Here is a 20,978-nt window from a genome sequence, read left to right as displayed (position 1 = left end):
CGATCGGTAAACGGTGTAACGAGAAAAAAATTCTAAACGCCAGAATTACATTTTTTGGTTGCCACAAAATTGCAATAAAATGCAATAACGGGCGATCAAAACATCGGATCTACCCCAAAATGTTATCAATAAAAACGTCAGCCTGGCACGCAAAAAATAAGCCATCACCCAGCCCCGGATCACGAAAAATGGAGACGCTACAGGTCTTGGAAAATGGCGCTATTTTTTTTTAGTTTTTTTTACCAAATTTTGGATTTTTTTTTCACCACTTAAATATAAAATAACCTATACATGTTTGGTGTCTACGAACTCGTAATGATCTGGAGAATAAGAATGGCAGGTCAGTTTTAGCATTCAGTGAACGTGGTAAAAAAAAATAAATAAAAAACAACTGTGGTATTGCACTTTTTTTGCAATTTTACCGCACTTGGAATTTTTTTCCCGTTTTCCCGTACACGATATGGTAAAACTAGTAATGGTGTTGAAAAGTACAACTTGTCCCGCAAAAATTAAGCCCTCACACGGCCATATTGTCCAAAAAATAAAAACGCTATGGCTCTGGGAACAAGGGGAGCAAAAAACGAAAAAGCAAAAACGACAAAACCCAAGGTTGTGAAGGGGTTAAGGGTCTTTAACACTATTGGTCTTTCATATGGGACAAAGGGACTTTTTAGGCCCCTCTAGGCTCCAGAGCCAGGGTGCGACTGCATCCCCTGTACCTATTATAGTTACGCCCCCTTTATATGAATCCTCATGCACACACACTACCAAAGCTTAAAATAAAAATATATACATATATAGTTATCATGAATACAACCTACATGCTAAAACATACTATAAAGAAACAAACTATACAAAAACCAATATTACCAAAATTACCACTATACAAGTACACTGGTAAGAGGCCCAAATAATACTGCTACACCACGACGGCTATAAAACACATGACCAATGCATACAGTGGTAGATACCAGACCTACCAACCATATAAGTGACTATAGTAGAGTCACATATAGTAATTCACAGTTCTTTCTGATGGAGGTCATTCACTTTTCCCATCTTTCCATCTATCCCAGACCACCATGATGACTTCTTCCAGCCACGACTTGTATCTGCAGAGATTACAACAAAGACACCTTTCACTTTTCACATTTCCCTGCACCCCCCGCCTTTTCCCAGCCTGGACAAACTGTCCATCCTCCTGCTATCCTCAAATCGGAGCCTGCACATGTAGTGTGGCACAGTGACCCCAATACTTAAAAAAATTGTGTCATTGCTAGAGATGATTGCTAGTGATGTGCGAGCATGCTCGCTAATGCTCGGTGCTCACCCGAGCATCTCACTGCTCGAGATGCTCGGCGCTCGCCAAGTCTTTCCGGGGTTGCTCGGCGGGATCTCGGTTCCCCTCCCTGCATGTTTGGAGCTCTTTAGAGTGCCAATCAACATGCAGGGATTGCCTGCGACTCACTGTAATGCCGTAGCCATGTTGGTTGTGTCATTACAGTGATTGGCTAGCCGCACAGCGTCATCGGGTCTATATCAGACCTGGCGCCACTGTGCTCGTCACAGTCACTCCGGAATTAGACAGTGTAGGGAGAGCTGCTGCTGTGTCAGGGAGAGATTTGCTTATGTATTAGGTAGTGTAGGGAGAAAAACCGTACATTACACATATCCATCTTAACAAACAGTCCTTCTGAGGACTAATCCATCTGCAGAGATATCAGGCAGGCAGTGCATATAGCAGACTGCAGTGCACATAGGACAAGAGGCTCCATTCCAGTTCTGCCTTCTGCTGCTGTTAGATATTTCTATACAAAGGCCCAGGTCTCAGGGGCCAGGAATACTTTTCTTTGGATCTTAATCCTCATTATTTGCTTAAAAAGCAATCAGAGAACACTGTTTTTCTGTGCCATTTGCCTGTTGGCACTGCAGAATACAGCCAGGTCCTTTCCATATTACAGCGCTAGAAATCCAGCTATTGGAAACTGTGTTTTCTCCGTCACACGGATCACATATACGTTGTTAGAAAATACTGCCATTTCTGCCCTCCATTAAAAATTTCCTTTAGTGTGTCAGTGAAGCAGTTCACAGCAGTTTGCTGTTCAAACTACTTACCTACAGAGCAGGTATTTAAAACTCTGTTTTCTCCGTCACACGGATCACATATAAGTTCGCTCCAAACTCAGTCATTTATAGTGAGCGTGGAAGATACTGTCCTCCATTTAAAATGGGCAAGGCATGTGGCAAGAGACGGGGAACTGGACGTGATGGTGATGGTGCATGCAGAGGCCGAGGACAAGGCCGTGGGCAAGCTGAAATTGTGCCACAACAAACACCCACATCTTCTCGCCTGACCTTCCTGTCCCAATTCCTAGGGGACCGCAGCACACCACTATTGAACCCAGAGCAGTGTCAAAAGGATGTTGGTTGGATAGCGGATAATGCTTCCAGTCACTTAGCCACCACCCTGTCTTCCACACGGTCAAGTCTCAGTAGCCATGAGTCTGGACCACATATTCCTCACCCTGATCCTCCTTCCTCCCACCATGCCGAGTGCCCGGAGACAAATGATCCCACACTTGGACACTCTGAAGAGCTGTTAACTTTTCCATTTATAGATTCGGGCCTCTCGCCCTGTCCACTTGAAGCGGGGCAAGAGGAGATCGCGTGTAGCGATGCCCAAATATTTGAGCAGCCACGGTCACATGAAGGCGACGGTGGGAAAGTGTCACAAGAGGTGGATGATGATGAGACACAATTGCCAGAAAGTCAGGAGGAGGACCAGGATTCGGAAGTGGAAGACGAGGTGGTGGATGATATAGTAACTGACCCAACCTGGCAGGAGGACATGCAGAGCGAGGACAGCAGCACACAGGTGGAGGGAGGCAGAGCACCCAAGCAGGCAGGAAGAAGCAGTGTGGTGGTCACAGACAGAAGGCAGGCAACCGTTCCCCGTAACACCAACACGAAGGAAGTTGCCAGTAAAACTGTTAGGACTTCCTGAGTCTGGTTGTTTTTTAAAGACTCTGCCGATAACCCCAAAAAAGGCCGTTTGCACCACCTGCCAGGCCAGCATCAGCAGGGTGGCAAAACAACCGGGCCTGACCACCACCAGCATGATCAGGCACATGGAAGCAAAGCACCCGACTTTGTGGGCCGAACCCCAGGGTCCAGGAACAGTGTCTGCAGGTGGCACTATTGCTTCTTCCACTGTTGAGCATGCAAGCCAATCTCCTGTCCATGGTGCATGTGAAGATGCCTCCTGCCCTGCACCTGTCGTTGCGCACTCTCAAGTAGCAGCATCAGGAAGCACGTCCATGTCCTTGTCCCAGCGCAGCGTTCAGTTGTCCATACCCCAGTCCTTGGAACGCAAGCGCAAATATGCAGCCAACGCCCCACAGGCCACACTACTAAATTCTCACATTTCACGACTGCTTGCACTCAAAATTTTGCCTTTTAGGCTCGTGGAGACGGAAGCATTCCACAACCTGATGGCGGCGGCCATCCCTCGGTACTTGGTCCCCAGCCACCACTATTTCTCCCGGTGTGCCGTCCCCGCATTACACAAGCACGTGTCCCAAAACATTAGCCATGCCCTCAACAACACAGTTACAGGGAAAGTCCACCTAACCACGGACGCGTGGACAAGTGCTTGTGGGCAGGGACAGTATATCTCGCTGACGGCACACTGGGTTAACATAGTGGAAGCCGGGACCCAGTCGGACCTTGGGACGGAACACGTCCTCCCGACGCCAAGGATTGCGGGCCATAGGTCAATCAGCGTTGCCCCGCAGTCTACAGCTCCTGCATCTCATCCTCATCAGCCTCCTCCTCCTCTTCAGCCTCCATCTCCGAAATGACCACATCAGTCACAAGCTGGAACCACTGCAGCACTGCCTCGGCCAAGCGGCAACAGGCTTTGCTGAAGCTAATATGCTTAGGTGACAAACTGCCCAATGCTGAAGAGTTGTGGACAGCTCTGAAAGAGCAGGCAGATCTTTGGCTCACACTGCTGAACCTACAGCCAGGCATGGTCGTGTGTGACAATGGCCAGAACCTGGTGGCGGCTCTGAGGCGAGGCGAGCTCACACACGTACCATGCCTGGCCCATGTGCTTAACCTCGTGGTTCAGCGGTTTCTCAAATCCTACCCATAGCTGCCGGATCTGCTTGTTAAAGTACGCCGCCTGTGTGCCCATTTTAGAAAGTCAGCTACAGCTTCCGGCACCCTTGCCGTGTTTCAGCAGCGTTTGCAGCTTCTGGCTCACAGACTGGTGTGTGATGTCCCCACGTGTTGGAACTCTACACTGCAGATGTTGGGAAGGATTTGTGAGCAGAAGAGGGCAGTTGTAGAGTACCAGCAACAACAAGGTTGTAAAATGTTAAAATGACATTTCCCAGTGAATGTATTTGTCTTACAAAATACTGTAAAAAAAACCAAAACAATAGGATCTTTCTTAAGTATAAAAAACAGCGTCACCAATTTAACCTCAATGTAATCACATTGTTCAACTCCTGCACCTCCTCCTCCATCTCCGAAATGACCACATCAGTCACAAGCTGACAGCACTGCAGCACTGCCTTGGCCAAGCGGCAGCAGGCTGTGCTGAAGATAACATGCTTAATGCTTAATTGACAAACCGCCCAGCGCTGCAGAGTTGTTGAAAGATGTAACACAGCAGTCTGATCTGTGGCTCTCACCGCTGAACATACAGCCAGGCATGGTCGTGTGTGACAATGGGCGGAACCTGGTGATGGAGAAATGACAGCCGGCGTAGATACGGTTTCCCTCTATGCCAGTCCTTTCACTGAGCTAAATACAACTCTCCGCAAAAAAAGCTGTGGACTGGCTCTGTACCGTCCTTGGCCACATTCACCTGTCCACGTGTTTGTGGGTAGGCGGTCCTTCCAAGTAAGTGCACTGGGGAGGGCACGGGTAATGTTGTGGGACCCCTGCTTGTGGAAGGCGGAGACGATACCGGGAAAAATAATGGGGGCTGGGGACCGAGTATGGATACCCAGTCGCCGCCGCCATAAGATTGTGGCCATATTTCAAGTGCAAGCAGCTGCCCAGAAATCTGTCAGTTTAGTGTTGCGGCCTGTGGGTGGGTGGTTGGCTGGCTGCATACTTGCGCTTGCATTCCAAGTAACAGAAAACTAAGCAGATGTTGGCCTCTATCATCATGATGGCCTCACCTCGGCACTATGAACTCTCCTGAAGGAGAAGCCAGGGCCCACCGGAGGAGTCTCCGGTTCTCTGGTGGGCTCGTCCAACCCTGCCGAGAAGCAGCCCTGGCTAAGAAAAGTGTGGGGGAAGGTTCCCGGACACTCTTTGGCTGCTTTTTTAATGTTGATCGGACATGCTTATGCATGTTATTTCTTAAACCGCATTGCAGATCATGCCATTCTCCAACTCAGTATTCATTAAATTAAATGCGCAAAGAAAGATGTTTGTGTGTCAAAGCACCACCGACAAGTGCGAGTTGATGTTGGATGGGCTGCCATTGTTTCTGCAACAAGCTGCATTAGAGGACTTCCTGGGAGAAATGACACCCAGGGTAGATGCGGGTTCCCTCTATGCCAGTCCTTTCACTGAGCTAAATACAACTCTCAGCAAAAAAAGTTGTGGACTGGCTCTGTACTGTCCCTGGCAACATTCACCTATCCACGTGTTTGTGGTTAGGCGGTCCTTTCCAGTATGTGCACTGGGGAGGGCACGGGTAATGTTGTGGGACCCGTGCTTGTGGAAGGCGGAAACGACACCGGGAGAAACAGTGGCGGCTTGGGACCGAGTATGGACACCCAGCCGCTGCCGGCATGAGGTTATGAAAAGCTTCCGCCTCCACGAGCCTAAAAGTCCACATTTCATGTGCAAGCAGCTGTCAAAAATTTGGCAGTATAGTATTGCAGCCTGTGGGTGGATGGGTGGCTGGCTGCATACTTTCGCTTGCATTCCAAAGACTGGGGTAGGTACAACTGAATGCTGCACTGAGACAAGGACGTGGACGGTGATTGTTGCAAGTCTGCAACGACAGGTGCATGGCGGGAGGCATCTTCGCATGCGCCAAGGATCACTTATGATGGGCACACTTTTAGGCAGTGACCTGGGAGTCAGAAATGCTTCCAGAGGTCTTCCCCATGCTGTTCCCATGTCTTTTCAGCACTGTTTGCATGTGTCTGATGATGAGTCACACACCACATGGCCAGATAAGGTTGTAAAATCTTAAAATGACATTTCCCAGTGAATGCCTTTTTCTTTGTTGAAAGCAATGAAAAAGTGCAGAAATGCATCAAAAACGCTACGTGTAAACATAGCCCAAGGTGTGGAAGAGTATTTTTGGTTTTATTTATTTTGCCTTATATGCAAGTCATTACCCTGGAAAGGATGTTCCTTAATATATATCCCAGGAAAATCCATTTTGGTTTTGTTTTTGTATGTTTTATTGTGAATCCGTAAAAGTGGTGTAATACTCTGACCACGTTGTTGACAGCAGTGACCTGGGAGTCAGTAATGCTTCCAGGGCTCTTCCCCATGCTGTTCCCATGTCATTTGAGCACTGTTCCCATCGATTTGGGCAATTTTTAGGCCCTCTGCAGACCGCCGGGGGGAACCGCCTGAAAAATGCTTGAGTTTCTCATAGACTTACATTGGGCTCGTTGCTCGGGTCGAGCACCCGAGTATTCCAATTTTCTCGACCCGAGCAACGAGTAGCCGAGCATTTTAGTGCTCGCTCATCACTAATGATTGTATCTTTTGATATTGAAATTCTCAAGGTTTGAAAAAAATTTTTTGAAAATTTTGATTCATATTAAATTGATACATCGAAAATCGCAATACTGTAGAGCCTACAAATGGCCAGAAAAAATGTGTGAAACACTTTGGGGTCTCCTAAGACTGTATACAATCACTTACAAGCTCTTTAACATAAACACAACCTTAGTCATTTCGAAGTGACCTCACTATAGAAACATATGGTAACCCAGGAGTAACCAACAACCCATTTAATAAAAATGCAATGCTAGAATTTCATGTTTCTTAAAATTAAAAAAACGGTACAAAAATTATCCAACTTAGCTATTTTTGATCAGGCAGATTGTTCTGTGGAGAACACTGGCTCAAACTAATGGTCTCACTGTCAAATTTGCATTTGGTGGTACTACTGCACATAAGGCTGGTGGTGGTCATGGTTCTAAGATGGATTTTTGCAACTCCCACATTTTTAGCCGTGGTATGTGATATTTTTATTTTACACTACGTCCAATCATTGCCATTACCAATTTTTTTCCATATAGTTTGTGAAACACCATAATTAAATGTTGACAAATCTTTCTATTCCAAATATTTAATCTTTGCTAATTAAGATGTAGTAACAAAATGTTAGATAGGTACACATACAGAAACAAAATGCGGAAGCAGACTGCAGTATAGGTGTGGCATGTAGAGTATTACTATTAATTTGGACTATTAAAACAGGTGTGCAAAAAGAGACATGCATACTTAAATGTCTACATTTTTTTAAAAAAAAAATTCTATTTTTTTTAACACAGTGCAACTCCTTTCTCAAAAATGATGTAATAAGAAATGCTAGATCAAAAAAGTGAGCACCTATAAAAGGGTACAGTGTTCGTGTAGCATGTACAGATATAATATTTGACTGAAAAAACAGATGTACAAAAAAATTTGTCTGCAGCACGCACACTTTGTGAGGCAGACAGTTGCAGTTACAAGTCTGGACTTCTGGGGAATTTTCTTTCATATTTTTAAAAAACAATTGTTCACCCCTTCAAAGAATGGAAAACGGTATTGCACAAGAAATGCAAAAACTCAGTACAGTACAATCTATCTTTGACTGTCACGGGTTTCGGATTTTTTTTTTCTACAAATATTGTGCTGTCTCACTGCTGCTTTCTAGTGCATTAAGAATGAAAAAATGAAATATGTAACTGTAATGCAAATGCAGAAGAACCAATGCCAGCACCACCATATCACTGGTCAATCACACTGAGTCAGGCACTGCTGCTGGTACTTCCCATATCTTTCTCTCCCCCTATCAATTGAATCTCTGTACTATTCACAGACTACTACACTGATCTTCTTAATTGCTGCAGTTGTTCAAAACATTACTGTCTGGAGTATTTATCCAATGTTTAAGGACTTTCTCTTCTTATCACCATCACAGAGCTGTGAACTCTGATGTTCTCTCACTAGCCTAAATAACACTAAGGTCACGGCCCCACTATCAGCATTCGGTCAGTATTTTTTCTCAGGAGTGAGAGCCAAAACCAGGATTTTGGTGATAAATGTAGAATTGGTGACTTGTTTCCATTATACCTTTTCTCTGATTGTTCGTCATCAGGTTTTGGCTCCCACTCCTAAGAAAAAATACTGACCAAATACTGATAGTGGGGCCGTGGCCCAATATGGATGCTACATCCCTACCTAGGCTTTTATACAGACTATGATAGTCCTTCCTTACTGGCTGCACTATGTGATGAGTAGTTGTAAATCATTATGGCTTATGCAATCTTCTGTAATGCCTAAAAGTTGGCGGATATTTTTCACCCGGATCGAGCTGCAAATTGTTCAAATTCTCCAGGACCTGCAAATTTCATAAAATTTGACTCAATTTCAATTCGCTCATCTCTAGTCATTGCTATAATTACCCCCTCCTTGGAAAAACAGTGCTACACAAACAGTGCCCATGAAAAAGACAGTGTTAAATAGATAGACAATAATAATGCTCCACACAGTAAGTATTAACTTTTGTACCCTAAGGAGTTACAATGTCATCTTTTGCATCCCACAAAATAATACTGATCTAATAATTTCTGCTTAAAGATTAACAGTGCCCTTTTTATACTCCTACACAATAGTGGTGTCCCATTTGTGCTCCGAAAATGCCAATAATGACCCATGTTTGCCCCAAAGAAAGTAGTATTGCCCCACTGAGCTTCTTAGAAAGTAATAAAGACATCTTTTTGCCTCAGACAGTAATAATGGCTCATAAAAGTAAGAATGTCTGTAAGCTCCTTTGAAATTTATAATGCCCCTTCAAGTAATAATGCCCCTTGAATGTCCCCTTAAAATAACAGCACTCCTTAAGTGACCCCTTAAAAAGTAATAATACCTCAAGTGCCTTTACATATAATGTAAAAGAGCTAAAGCTTATACTCACTTTTTCCCTATCCCGTTATTCACAGTCTCCATGTTCTCCTCTAAAGTGCATTAATAGCGCCCATGCACAAGTGGATACAGTTATTTATCCAACTTCCCAGGGACATCGATGTCTTGTAGACCATAGGCTTACAGCAGTCTGCAGCCTACAAGACAGAGTGCTGAGACAAAAAGCCCATGGCTTCCTGCTCTACAGCAAGATTGAATGGTCTTATCATCATGACACCCATACAATTCAAAGTGGTGCTTGCCAAAGATTCGGACACTGGAACAGAAGTCCTGGGCCAGATCAATAGCGACACCACTGGTGAAAACGTTGTTTTTATATCTTTCCTCAAGGCTGGTGTGAAGCCATGGGGGTCACTGGGTGGTCTTGTCCGCTGGCCCGGCGGTCTTTAGAGAGACCGAATAGACCAGGGCTCATACCACTGAACACCTGATCTCTTTTACTGTGGGCAGAACACTAGTCACTAGTCAGACAACACAGGGTGATAGTAACCAGTGTGGCAATAATTTATTAAACCACCAGCAAACGATAACATATAGAACAGTCCCAGCAAATACACAAAATGGGGCAAATTACGGAGTCTCACCCTTCCGCTGGCCCACCAGGATTATACCAGTGAGATATGTAGCCAGGTGACCTGACTGTCCCAACCTGGATTCTACAAATCGTGTCTGAGAGTTCAGCAATGGTCAATGGAGCAGTTTTGTATTTTTCCAGCCAGGGCTGTGGTCACTTAGGCTGACATCCTGTAGAGTCTCAAAAAACAGATATGCCCTTTTTATAGTTCACATTTGCTCTTCCAAGCCATCATTCACCAGGTCAGGGATCATGATATTAATTCACAATGCTCAAATATCCACAGCTCATCCCCCAATGTTGGCTGGCAAACACCCTACAATGATATTTAACATATCTAGCAAACATCCATTGTTCAGAGTCCCTGTATTGCAAAACTGGCAAACGATAAGTTGTATGAGCTGATATAAGATGTCAATAGCAGCCATTCATCAATTACCAAATATCAACTCAAGTGATCAACATTCAGGTTTATACAAACAATAATCTGTGTTGTGCAACCAAAGAAGAACACAAGTTCAAAAGTCAACATAACAATAAAAAGATATATGGTTCCTGGCCTATGGAATGTACAGTTATATGAAAAAGTTTGGGCACCCCTATTAATCTTAAGCTTATTGTTTTATAAAAATTGGTGTTTTTGAAACAGCTATTTCAGTTTGATATTTGTAATAACTGTTGGACACAGTAATGTTTCTGCCTTGAAATGAGGTTTATTGTACTAACAGAAAATGTGCAATTTGCATTCAAACAAAATTTGACAGGTGCATAATTATGGGCACCTCACCAGAAAAGTGACATTAATATTTAGTAGATCCTCCTTTTGCAAAAATAACAGCCTCTAGTCGCTTCCTGTAGCTTTTAATGAGTTCCTGGATCCTGGATGAAGGTATTTTTGACCATTCCTCTTTACAAAACAATTCCAGTTCAGTTAAGTTTGATGGTCGCCGAGCATGGACAGCCCTCTTCAAATGATCCCACAGGTCATAGAATCATAGAATCATAGAATGGTAGAGTTGGAAGGGACCTCCTGGGTCATCTGGTCCAACCCCCTGCTCAAAGCAGGATTCACTAGATCATCTCAGACAGATGTCTGTCCAGCCTCTGTTTGAAGACGTCCATTGAAGGGGAACTCACCACCTCTCGTGGCAGCCTGTTCCACTCATTAATCACCCTAACTGTCAAAAAGTTTTTTTTTAATATCTAATCTGTGTCTCCTCCCATTTAGTTTCATCCCATTGCTTCTAGTCTTTCCTTGTGCAAATGAGAATAAAGATTATCCTTCTACAATGTGACAGCCCTTGACATATTTGTAGACAGCTATTAAGTCTCCTCTCAGTCTTCTTTTTTGCAAGCTAAACATTCCCAAATCCTGCAACCGTTCCTCATAGGACATGGTTTGCAGACCAGTCACCAATCTGGTCGCTCTTCTCTGAACTTGCTCCAGTTTGTCTATGTCTTTTTTAAAATGTGGTGCCCAAAACTGTACACAGTATTCCAGATGAGGTCTGACCAAAGAGGAGTAAAGACCGATAATGACTTCACGTGATCTAGACTGTATGCTTCTGTTAATACATCCCAAAATTGTATTTGCCTTTTTTGCTGCTGCATCACACTGTTGACTCATGTTCAGTCTATGATCTATTAGTATACCTAAGTCTTTTTCACATGTACTGTTGCTTAGCTCTATTCCTCCCATTCTGTATATGCTTTTTTCATTTTTATTGCCAGATGTAGTACTTTGCATTTTTCCCTGTTAAAAACCATTCTGTTGGTTGCTGCCCACTGCTCCAGTTTATTTAGGTCTTTTTGAATCCTCTCTTTCTCTTCTCTAGTATTAGCTATCCCTCCTAGCTTTGTGTCATCAGCAAATTTAATCAGTTTACCCTCAATTCCTTCATCTAAATCATTGATAAAGATGTTGAACAATACAGGTCCCAGGACGGAGCCCTGTGGTACCCCACTTGAGACATTCATCCAGCTGGATGTGAAGCCATTTACAACCACCCTTTGAGTTCGATCACTAAGCCAGTTATGAATCCACCTAACAGTTGCCTGGTCCATTGCATACTTGGTCATTTTTTCAATAAGGATGGTGTGAGATACTTTGTCAAATGCTTTGCTGAAGTCAAGATATACTATATATACAGCATTTCCCTGATCCACCCAGTCAGTGATTCTGTCATAGAAGGAAATTAAGTTAGTCTGACATGACTTGTTAGTTACAAACCCATGCTGACTCTGGTTAATCACTTCATTCTTATCCATGTACTTACATACATGTTGTTTAATAATTTGTTCAAAGATCTTTCCTGGTATAGAAGTCAGACTCACCGGCCTATAGTTCCCTGGGTCCACCTTCTTCCCCTTTTTGAAGATAGGAACTACATTTGCTCTTCTCCAGTCTTCTGGGACTTCTCCTGTTCTCCAAGAATTTTCAAAGATTATGGAGAGTGGTTCTAAAATTTCTTCTACGATCTCCTTCAGTACTCTGGGGTGTAATTCATCTGGACCTGGAGACTTGAACTCATTTATGTTAGCTAAATATTCCCTCACAATCTTTCTGTTTACAGATAACTTGGATTCCTCTATTCCTTTAAAAGGACAGTGAAGATCAGTTGATGTTACATTTTCTTTCTGAGAGAAAACAGATGCAAAATAGGAATTAAAAAGTTCGGCCTTCTCAACATCCTCTCTTACCATTTCTCCATTTTCATCCTGTAAAAATCCTATAGCATCTTTGACTTTTCTTTTACTTTTGACATACCCCCAAAATCCTTTTTTATTGCTTTTGACATCTCTTGCAAGCCTTAATTCATTGTCAGCTTTAGCTAACCTGATACGTGCCCTACAGGATCTGCAGACTGCATTATAATCTTCTTTAGATATGACTCCCTCTTTCCATTTAATAAACATTTCTTTCTTTCTTTCTAGCATGTGTTTAAGTTCTGTGTTCATCCATCCTGGTTTCCTTAAATGCTTCCCATTCTTCCTACTTTTCGGGATTATTAACGATTGTGCTTTGAGAATCTCATTTTTAAAAATTTCCCATCCTTCCTGGACATTTTTGTCCTTAAGGACATCCAGCCATTGGATCCCTCCTATTCTCTTTCTGAGTCTCTTAAAATCTGCCTTTCTAAAATCTAACCTTGAAGTTTGAGTCTTCACATGTCTTCCTCCTCTAGTTATCCAAAATTCTATAATAGCATGATCGCTGCCTCCTAGGGTCCCAGCCACCTTTACCTCCTCAACCATTTCCTCCCTGTTTATAAGGATTAGATCCAAAGTAGCAGATCCCCTTGTTTTCTCCCCTACCTTTTGGAAGATAAAGTTGTCAGCAAGAGAGGATAAGAATTTGCTTGACCTGTTAGTTTTACTTGAGAGAGATTCCCAACAAATGTCTGGATAGTTGAAATCTCCCATGACCACTACGTCATATTTTTTGGAGAACTTGGTCATTTGATACATAAAGAGTTCATCCATATCTTCAGCTTGCCCAGGTGGCCTGTAGTAAATGCCTACAATGGTGTCCTTTCTGTTGTTCTCTCCTTGTATTCTTACCCAAACAGTTTCCACAGAACTCCCAGTCTCTGAAGCTTCAATCTCTGTGCAGATATACGCTTTTCTAACATACAATGCAACACCTCCTCCTCGTTTATCAAGTCTGTTTCTTGCAAATAAGTTGTATCCTTTTAGCCTTTTATTCCAATCATGTGTATCGTCCCACCAAGTTTCAGTGATTCCAATGACATCATATTCCTTTTCCTGCATTAGTAGTTCCAATTCTCCTTGTTTGTTGCCCATGCTTTGTGCATTTGTATAAAAACATTTTAGTTTGTGATTGGTTTCTCTTCCTCCCATATTTTTATTATTTAGATTTTTTTGTCTTTGTTCTTCTTTTCCACTTCCAGTAGCAGAGATCTCAATAGTATTTGTCAGCTGTATGGCTTTTTCTGGCCTTTTGCTTCCCTTCCCACATTGTTCTAGTTTAAAGCTCTTCTGATGAGTGTAGCAAGGCGACTTCCAAATACATGTTTTCCAGTCTTCGTAAGGTGCACCCCATCTCTAGCAAGTAGTCCATCGTATAGGTAATTCATTCCGTGATCCAGAAATCCAAATCCTTGTTGACGGCACCATCGACGTAGCCAGTTGTTCACCTGTAGAATCTTATTCCACCTCATTGTTCCATGGCCATCCACTGGGAGGATGGATGAGAAGACCACCTGCGCTCCCAATTCTTTCACTTTCTTGCCTAAGTCTTCAAAGTCACTGCAGATGGTTTCCAGGTCCTTTCCTGCGGTGTCATTTGTCCCCACATGTATTAGCAGGAATGGGTAGTGATCTGTAGGTCTGAAGAGTCTTGATATCCTGTCAGACACATCTTTAATTTTTGCTCCTGGAAGACAGCACATTTCTCTTGAGGTTATGTCTGGTCTGCAGATAGCGGCCTCTGTTCCTCTTAACAGGGAATCCCCCATGACCACCACTCTCCGTTTTTTCTTCACAACATTCTTCTTTCTCCATGTTCAATGATATTCAGGTCTGGGGACTGGGATGGCCATTCCAGAACATTGTAATTGTTCCTCTGCATGAATGCCTGAGTAGATTTGGAGCGGTGTTTTGGATCATTGTCTTGCTGAAAGATCCATCCCCTGCGTAACTTCAACTTTATCACTGATTCTTGAACATTATTGTCAAGAATCTGCTGATACTGCGTGGAATCCATGCGTCCCTCAACTTTAACAAGATTCCCGGTGGCGGCATTGGCCACACAGCCCCAAAGCATGATGGAACCTCCACCAAATTTTACTGTGGGTAGCAAGTGTTTTTCTTGGAATGCTGTGTTTTTTTTGCCGCCATGCATAACGCCTTTTTGTATGACCAAACAACTCAATCTTGGTTTCATCAGTCCACAGGACCTTCTTCCAAAAAGAAATTGGCTTCTCCAAATGTGCTTTTGCATACCTCAGCCGACTCTGTTTGTGGCGTGCTTGCAGAAATGGCTTCTTTCGCATCACTCTCCCATACAGCTTCTCCTTGTGCAAAGTGCGTTGTATAGTTGACCGATGCACAGTGACACCATCTGCAGCAAGTTGATGCTGCAGCTCTCTGGAGGTGGTCTGAGGATTGTCCTTGACTGATCTCACCATTCTTCTTCTCTGCCTTTCTGATGTTTTTCTTGGCCTGCCGCTTCTGGCCTTAACAAAAACTGTCCCTGTGTTCTTCCATTTCCTTACTATGTTCCTCACAGTGGAAACTGACAGGTTAAATCTCAGAGACCGCTTTTTGTATCCTTCCCCTGAACAACTATGTTGAATAATCTTTGTTTTCAGATCATTTGACAGTGTAGCCCATGATGCCACTCTTCAGAGGAGATTCAAACAGGAGAACAACTTGCAAATGGCCACTTTAAGTAGCTTTTCTCATGATTGCATATACCTGGCTCTGAAGTTCAAAGCTCAATGAGGTTACAAAACCAAAAAAGTGCTTTAGTAAGTCAGTAAAAAGTAGGTAGGAGTATTTAAAACAAGAAAATGATAAGGGTGCCCATACTTATGCACCTGTCAAATTTAGTTTGAATGCAGATTGCACATTTTCTGTTAGTACAATAAACCTCATTTCAAGGCAGAAACATTACTGTGTCCAACAGTTATTACATATATCAAACTGAAATTGCTGTTGCAAAAACACCAATTTTTATAAAACATTAAGCTTAAGATTAATAGGGGTGCCCAAACTTTTTCATATAACTGTATGTCTAGCATAATTAAGAAGAAAAGCTGTGTCGTCACAGTTCGTGTTACACTTGTAGGTGGAGCACATGGTTCATGGTCCCACTGTGCCACGGACCGGAGCTACCCTGGAGGTAAGCAGCTACCTCCGTGTTCACTGGAGCCTCTAGTGGTGAGGTCTGGCTTGTGCAGCAGGTAGCTGCCAGGTGCCACACCAGGGTGGCGTATGACAGTAGCAGCAGACCCCAAAGGTAAGCGACATACAGGAACCCGAGTTGATACAGGAACAGACTGTGCAGACAGGATGGCCACTTGGGACAAGTTCAGACTGTGCAGACAGGATGGCCACTGGGTGTCAGGACTTTGAATATTTTTGATTACATTTTGGCCATTTTTGCCCTCTTTCAAGATGGTGTCTTTTGTCTCATGTGCCCCTTGTCTTCCTGCTTTATAACTCCACCCCAGCCTTTAGTCAGTGCTAGAGTATTCTGCCTGTCACCTGTTCCTGGTGGTTTCCTAGTTTCCTGCTCTCCCCTGCAGACCTGTGTGGATCTCCTGGTACCTGCTCTCAGAGATTCTGCTGCATTCACTTGTTACCAGCATTCCTCCTCCTCCTCCGGGCTGCTCCTGCTGCTTGCTCAGAGCCTCAGTGCTCACCTGCATTTTGCTAACAAGTAAGCTGGTTTCTGACTCACCTTCATTAGATAGTTGCAGAGCACGGGTCTGTGCTGCACTATCAAGGACTTCCTACCCAGGCCTCCCTGGATTATCTAATATATATTGTATGGACTTCCTTGCATCTATATATATATTTGTGTATGGACTTGATAAGGACTTACTTGTTTTCTAGCATCCTCTAGTGTGAACTGTTCTTTACAGACTGCTCTGCTGATTGCATTTTCCCCTGAGTGTTTATGGACTTTGAGTTTTCGTCTACACTTGTTTGAAACACCGTGTGTTTATAATATAAACTTTGACACCTATAAACTGTGTTCTGTAGTATCTTTGTTCCACGCAAAGAGACTCCTGTGGTATCCATTATAATTATTACACTGGGACAGGTTCAGACTGACAGGTCTCAGGATAGCAGATAGGTATCGCTGATGCGGTTTCAGGATGCGGACACTGCCGAAGCGGTCACAGGAACAAGGACAAACTATATTGGACACAGGATACGGTAATAAGTTTAACAGACTAAGGACGGGGAACCTGGCAACATACATTTGCACACACCAAACCACCTAACAGTAACTATATGGGTTGCTCAGGCACTTGCCTATTGGGAAGGGTGCCTTTTATACAAGCTGCCTCCTAACTATTGGCTTGACTACACCTTGCAGGTGATCACATTAGCTAAATGCCTCCCAGTTGTTAGCGGGTGCCATTTATCATGTGAATGCAATGCCCCTTTACGAACAGGGGAGCGCATGGACGCGCAGTAGGCACACCGCCGAGACACAGTGTGGCGTGCACAGCAGAGGACAGGAAGCACGCCGGGGACCACGCCGAGGGCCGGGGCGGTGAATAAGCTTCTGTCCCTGCATGGAGGTAGAAGGGGACACCATGCAGGGGCGCCGGCCATGCGCTACAGCTGGTATATGATCATTTGAAGTTGCAGGTTCGAAGCCTGAAGGAAGGTTCTGTCAGATTTAATGATGTCATGGAGAACATGGGTTCTAATGACCAAATGCATCAATTTCTACATCCTGTTTGGTGAAGACAATGCAAGATATCAGAATCTCTCACTAGTGCAACTTTAAGCTACTGTAGCTATATACTTTTGTTGAACTCTTTCTACAGAACTAGTTTAGGCTTTGGGTCATTACTTCCAAGCGATCCAATCTTAGCCTGTATAAGATCGTACTTGCCATCTTTTTGAAATAGTCATGGCGGAGATTCTATATCCCCTTTTTACAGGCCACGACCCATCACTTATCCCTGTTTCCTGCTCACTTGTGTGTCTGGACACCTGTACGCTCTGTGATAACACTTACACAATATCCTGGAAAATTTGTCAACACTTGTAAAAGTTCCGGAAATTAACAACTGAGTTGCAAAGTATGGATGGAATGTTAGATTAAAAAAAGCTTGCCTTCATTAAAAAATTGTGAAAAAATTGTGGTCGCACACACACAATGTCATAAAAAAGTCATAACTTGAATTTTTACAAATAGCTGAAACAGCAAAATAGCATTTTTCTGTTGTGACTGCGAATATTCTGTACTTTATGTTGCACATTTGTTTAGTATTGCAGTTAAAACTATAAAAATATATAAATATACCTACATCTCTCCTGTACCACTTCCTGTTTCCTCCCTCTTGCTGTTGGACAACTGTCTGCAGCAGGAGCTCCCCCCCCCCACTTCTCAGCCTGCAATAGTAACAGCAAGTCACTTCCCTTTAGTTTTTTATCCATTTCCCTTGTGTTGTTTTTTCTACAGTCTTCCTACAAGACTGAACGAGAAGCCATTTGCAATATTAAAATATAACAAAGTGTATAAAATACATAACCAAATAACAGAAAGTAACAGAAGATAAATTTGTGGCACCCCAGGAGTCCGGTTGCCACAGTGGCATTGCCTCCCTCACAAGGGGTGATGCCATGCCTGGAAGCAAGGAGGGGTCCCCTAATCAGGTTTTGCTAGCATGCAACACTTTCCTGGCTCCAGACCAGCAAGGGGAGCTCCTCCCCTTAGCAACTGGGATCTGGAGGCGGGGTTAGTTAGAGTTAGTGAGGAGTTGAATACAGAACAGTGACAAGGAAAGACCTGGGGAGTGGAGCTGCATGGCAGTTCACCCCAGAGGGAAGCGCAGAAGACCCTTATACTGGAGTCCGAGGTTGTGGGGCACTGAAGGCCCAGCAGCAGAAACTGGAGGGCAGAAGACTGCAGGTCTCCTGGCCCCATCAGACGTCCGGAGGCTCCGCAGCACATAGGGCCAAGCACCGCCACGTGGGAGCGACACTCCAGGAAGGCCGGAGCTGCCTGCCATACGGGTGAGCACAAAAACGTTTTACTCAGGGACGAGGGCCGCAGCACAGCTATAAGCAGCAGGGCCAAAGAGATTAGCGCAAAGGGAAGGCCTCCAACCTCACCTGGTGAGGTGGATTCCCAACTTGCTTCCAGGCTGCCCAAACCTCTACTACCAGCTAGTACCCGTGCTCCGGTCTGCCTAACCACCGCAAGTAAAGATAAGAGGAAACCGCTATTAAGTTGTGGACTGATTATTAACTGCGCCATCCCCTGCACTACACTGCACAGCAACATCTATCACATCACCACTTCCTGCCCTGGAGCTAAGCTCTGCCCGTGGAGAGCTGAACCAACTCCGCTGCATCATCATCAGCTCTAGTGGATCTGCACCGCAGAGGCGGCCTCATATAGCTGCATACCACAGGTGGCGTCACGAACATTATATATATAAAACTTAAATTCCCCTTTTCTCAACATCCCCTTTTATTGACCGCCCTGGGTCACGGACCGGGTCACCGCCACTGTGACACCCCCAGCATCGACCGGCCCGGCTACCGAGTACCCCACGGCCCAGGGGGCGCGTCAAATTCATATGAAAACATAAAGATGTAGATAAGATAATGAGAAGATGATCGATGTGATAGGCGATGGTTGGACAGGGAAACTCCAGTTTGACCGAGGCGTCTTAATTATGACACAAGACACATGATGTTCGGGTTGAAGAAAAGACTATTTATTCAGCTATCTTCTAGGACACACTCGATTCTCCACAGCCAGGGAGTAAAGTCAGCATGGCCGCCATGTTACACAGAAGTCAGAGCACGAGGTCGGGATATACACTGAAAATTTTCTGCATATTTCATCTATGGAGAATTCATTATTGCATATCGTCCTCCTTTATGTCAGGAGACTATGAGATATAATTTTCCCAATTCATGGTCGATATGAGCTGGATTCATATTTTTCATATCATCACAATATCAACTTTAAGATCGACATGTAAAGGAGAATGGATATAAGATATTAAAGTTACTTACTGCCTTTAAAGTTCTGTCCAGGCTAAAAAATAAAACTCGCAGAATGCTTCAACTTGATACAACAGGTCATACACAACATACTGATGCCCCATTGGTCCTGGGTTCCCTGATGGTCTATGTACTGCTATCACACATGTGGACCGTGGCCCCACTGTGCTAGGGGCCGGGCTTACCCTGGAGGATAAAAACTAGCTACCTAAGCTTTTTTGGCTAAGAGCTACCTAGTTTTTGCTAGAGCTCATGGTGGTGAAGTTAGGCTTCAGCTGCAGGTATACCACTCCTAGGCAGTCACTGGCACAGCAGCTGCAGACCCCAGGGGTCAGGATCGCAGATACGAACACAGACTCGGAGTCACAGGCAGGACAGGATTCGGACACTGTTCAGACAACACGTGTTATGGGTCACCAGGCAGAACAAACACTGACTCGGAGTCTAAGGCAGGGCAGGATTCAGACACTCGTGCAGCATTGTGGTCATTGCCGGGACATCAGTGAAATCTGTGCAGCGCATGGGACATAGTGTCCTGGCGCAGTTCAAAAAGTGCCTGACTACCAGACGACATCAGTTAGGGATCAGGCGTGGGATGTCTATGGAGGATCCTTAGTTGTTAGTGGTGGAAGGAGAGCTGAGGTACTTTCCTGTAAGCCTGAGGTGCCATGGATGCCAAGGTCCAGGCTGAGAGGAGAAGTTTTAGTGTACATGTAGCGCCCCAAGGGTTCGGTCGCTACAGAGGTATTGCATCTCACCCAGAGGTGTGATATATCACTTCCAGGTAAGGATGGAGTATGGCTCAGGACCCTAACACCCACATGCACTACACCACATTTCCAGGGGACAGGGCGACAATGCTTCCGGGTGTGAGCACAACTGTCCCTGTCCCTGGCTGGAGTGGGGGGAGGGAACACCTAGAAAGGGGGAACCCGGTAGTGTGTGGGTGGGGAGAGTAGATCCCGGGTGCACTGTATAGGGGAGTATATATGGTGGGCACCATCTTAGAGTCAGGGAGAAAGGAGTAGAAAGTGAGAGAGAGCAGAGAGAGAGAGAAGGAGGCTGGGAGCAGAGGCTGTGCATGAGCTCTGCTCCGCAGGCAGGCCAAGTCTTAAGGCCTGGGCCTGGAGGAGAAGGAAGGAAGGGAGAAGAATGGAGGAAGCTCTAGGAGAAGACTGAAGGGACCCCAGGGGTGCGGACAGGCCAGCCGCCACCGCACGCCCGCCGCTACCAGAGTAGGGGGGTCTGGCCAAGAAAGGGAACCGGCTCCCTCATCTAGTTGAGGAGAGAAACTACCCTCAGCTAGTAACCAGAGGCCGTGGCATTGCACGTGTTACGGCCCCTCACTACACCTGTTAGGAAGGCACCACATAGGACCGAGGGAAACGGAACATACGTTTGCCCGCCAAGGCCCGAGGCAGCTGGACAGAAACGTGGTCTATTGTGGGGAACGACAGGCCAGAGAAAGGACACACGAAGGGGGTCCTGAAAA

The 20,978-nt window shown here is 44.7% G+C and overlaps 1 protein-coding gene across 1 annotated transcript in view; it reads right to left on the bottom strand.

Annotated features, from left to right (window-relative positions):
- LOC141258805 (opsin-5-like) overlaps window positions 1-16,417 on the bottom strand; it is a 203,647-nt gene extending 187,230 nt beyond the window's left edge. Inside the window, exon 1 of the mRNA XM_073673945.1 lies at window positions 16,329-16,417. The gene's annotated coding sequence lies outside the window, so the exon portion shown is untranslated. The remainder of the gene's footprint in view (window positions 1-16,328) is intronic.
- Between the last annotated feature and the right edge of the window lie 4,561 nt (window positions 16,418-20,978).

The sequence above is a fragment of the Phyllobates terribilis genome, unplaced genomic scaffold (assembly GCF_046119375.1).
Source record: "Phyllobates terribilis strain yellow unplaced genomic scaffold, ASM4611937v1 Scaffold_3__8_contigs__length_932513732, whole genome shotgun sequence".
Lineage (NCBI taxonomy): Eukaryota > Metazoa > Chordata > Amphibia > Anura > Dendrobatidae > Phyllobates > Phyllobates terribilis.
The sequence above is the reverse complement of the archived record's forward strand: the minus strand, read 5'-3'. Positions and strand labels throughout refer to the sequence as shown.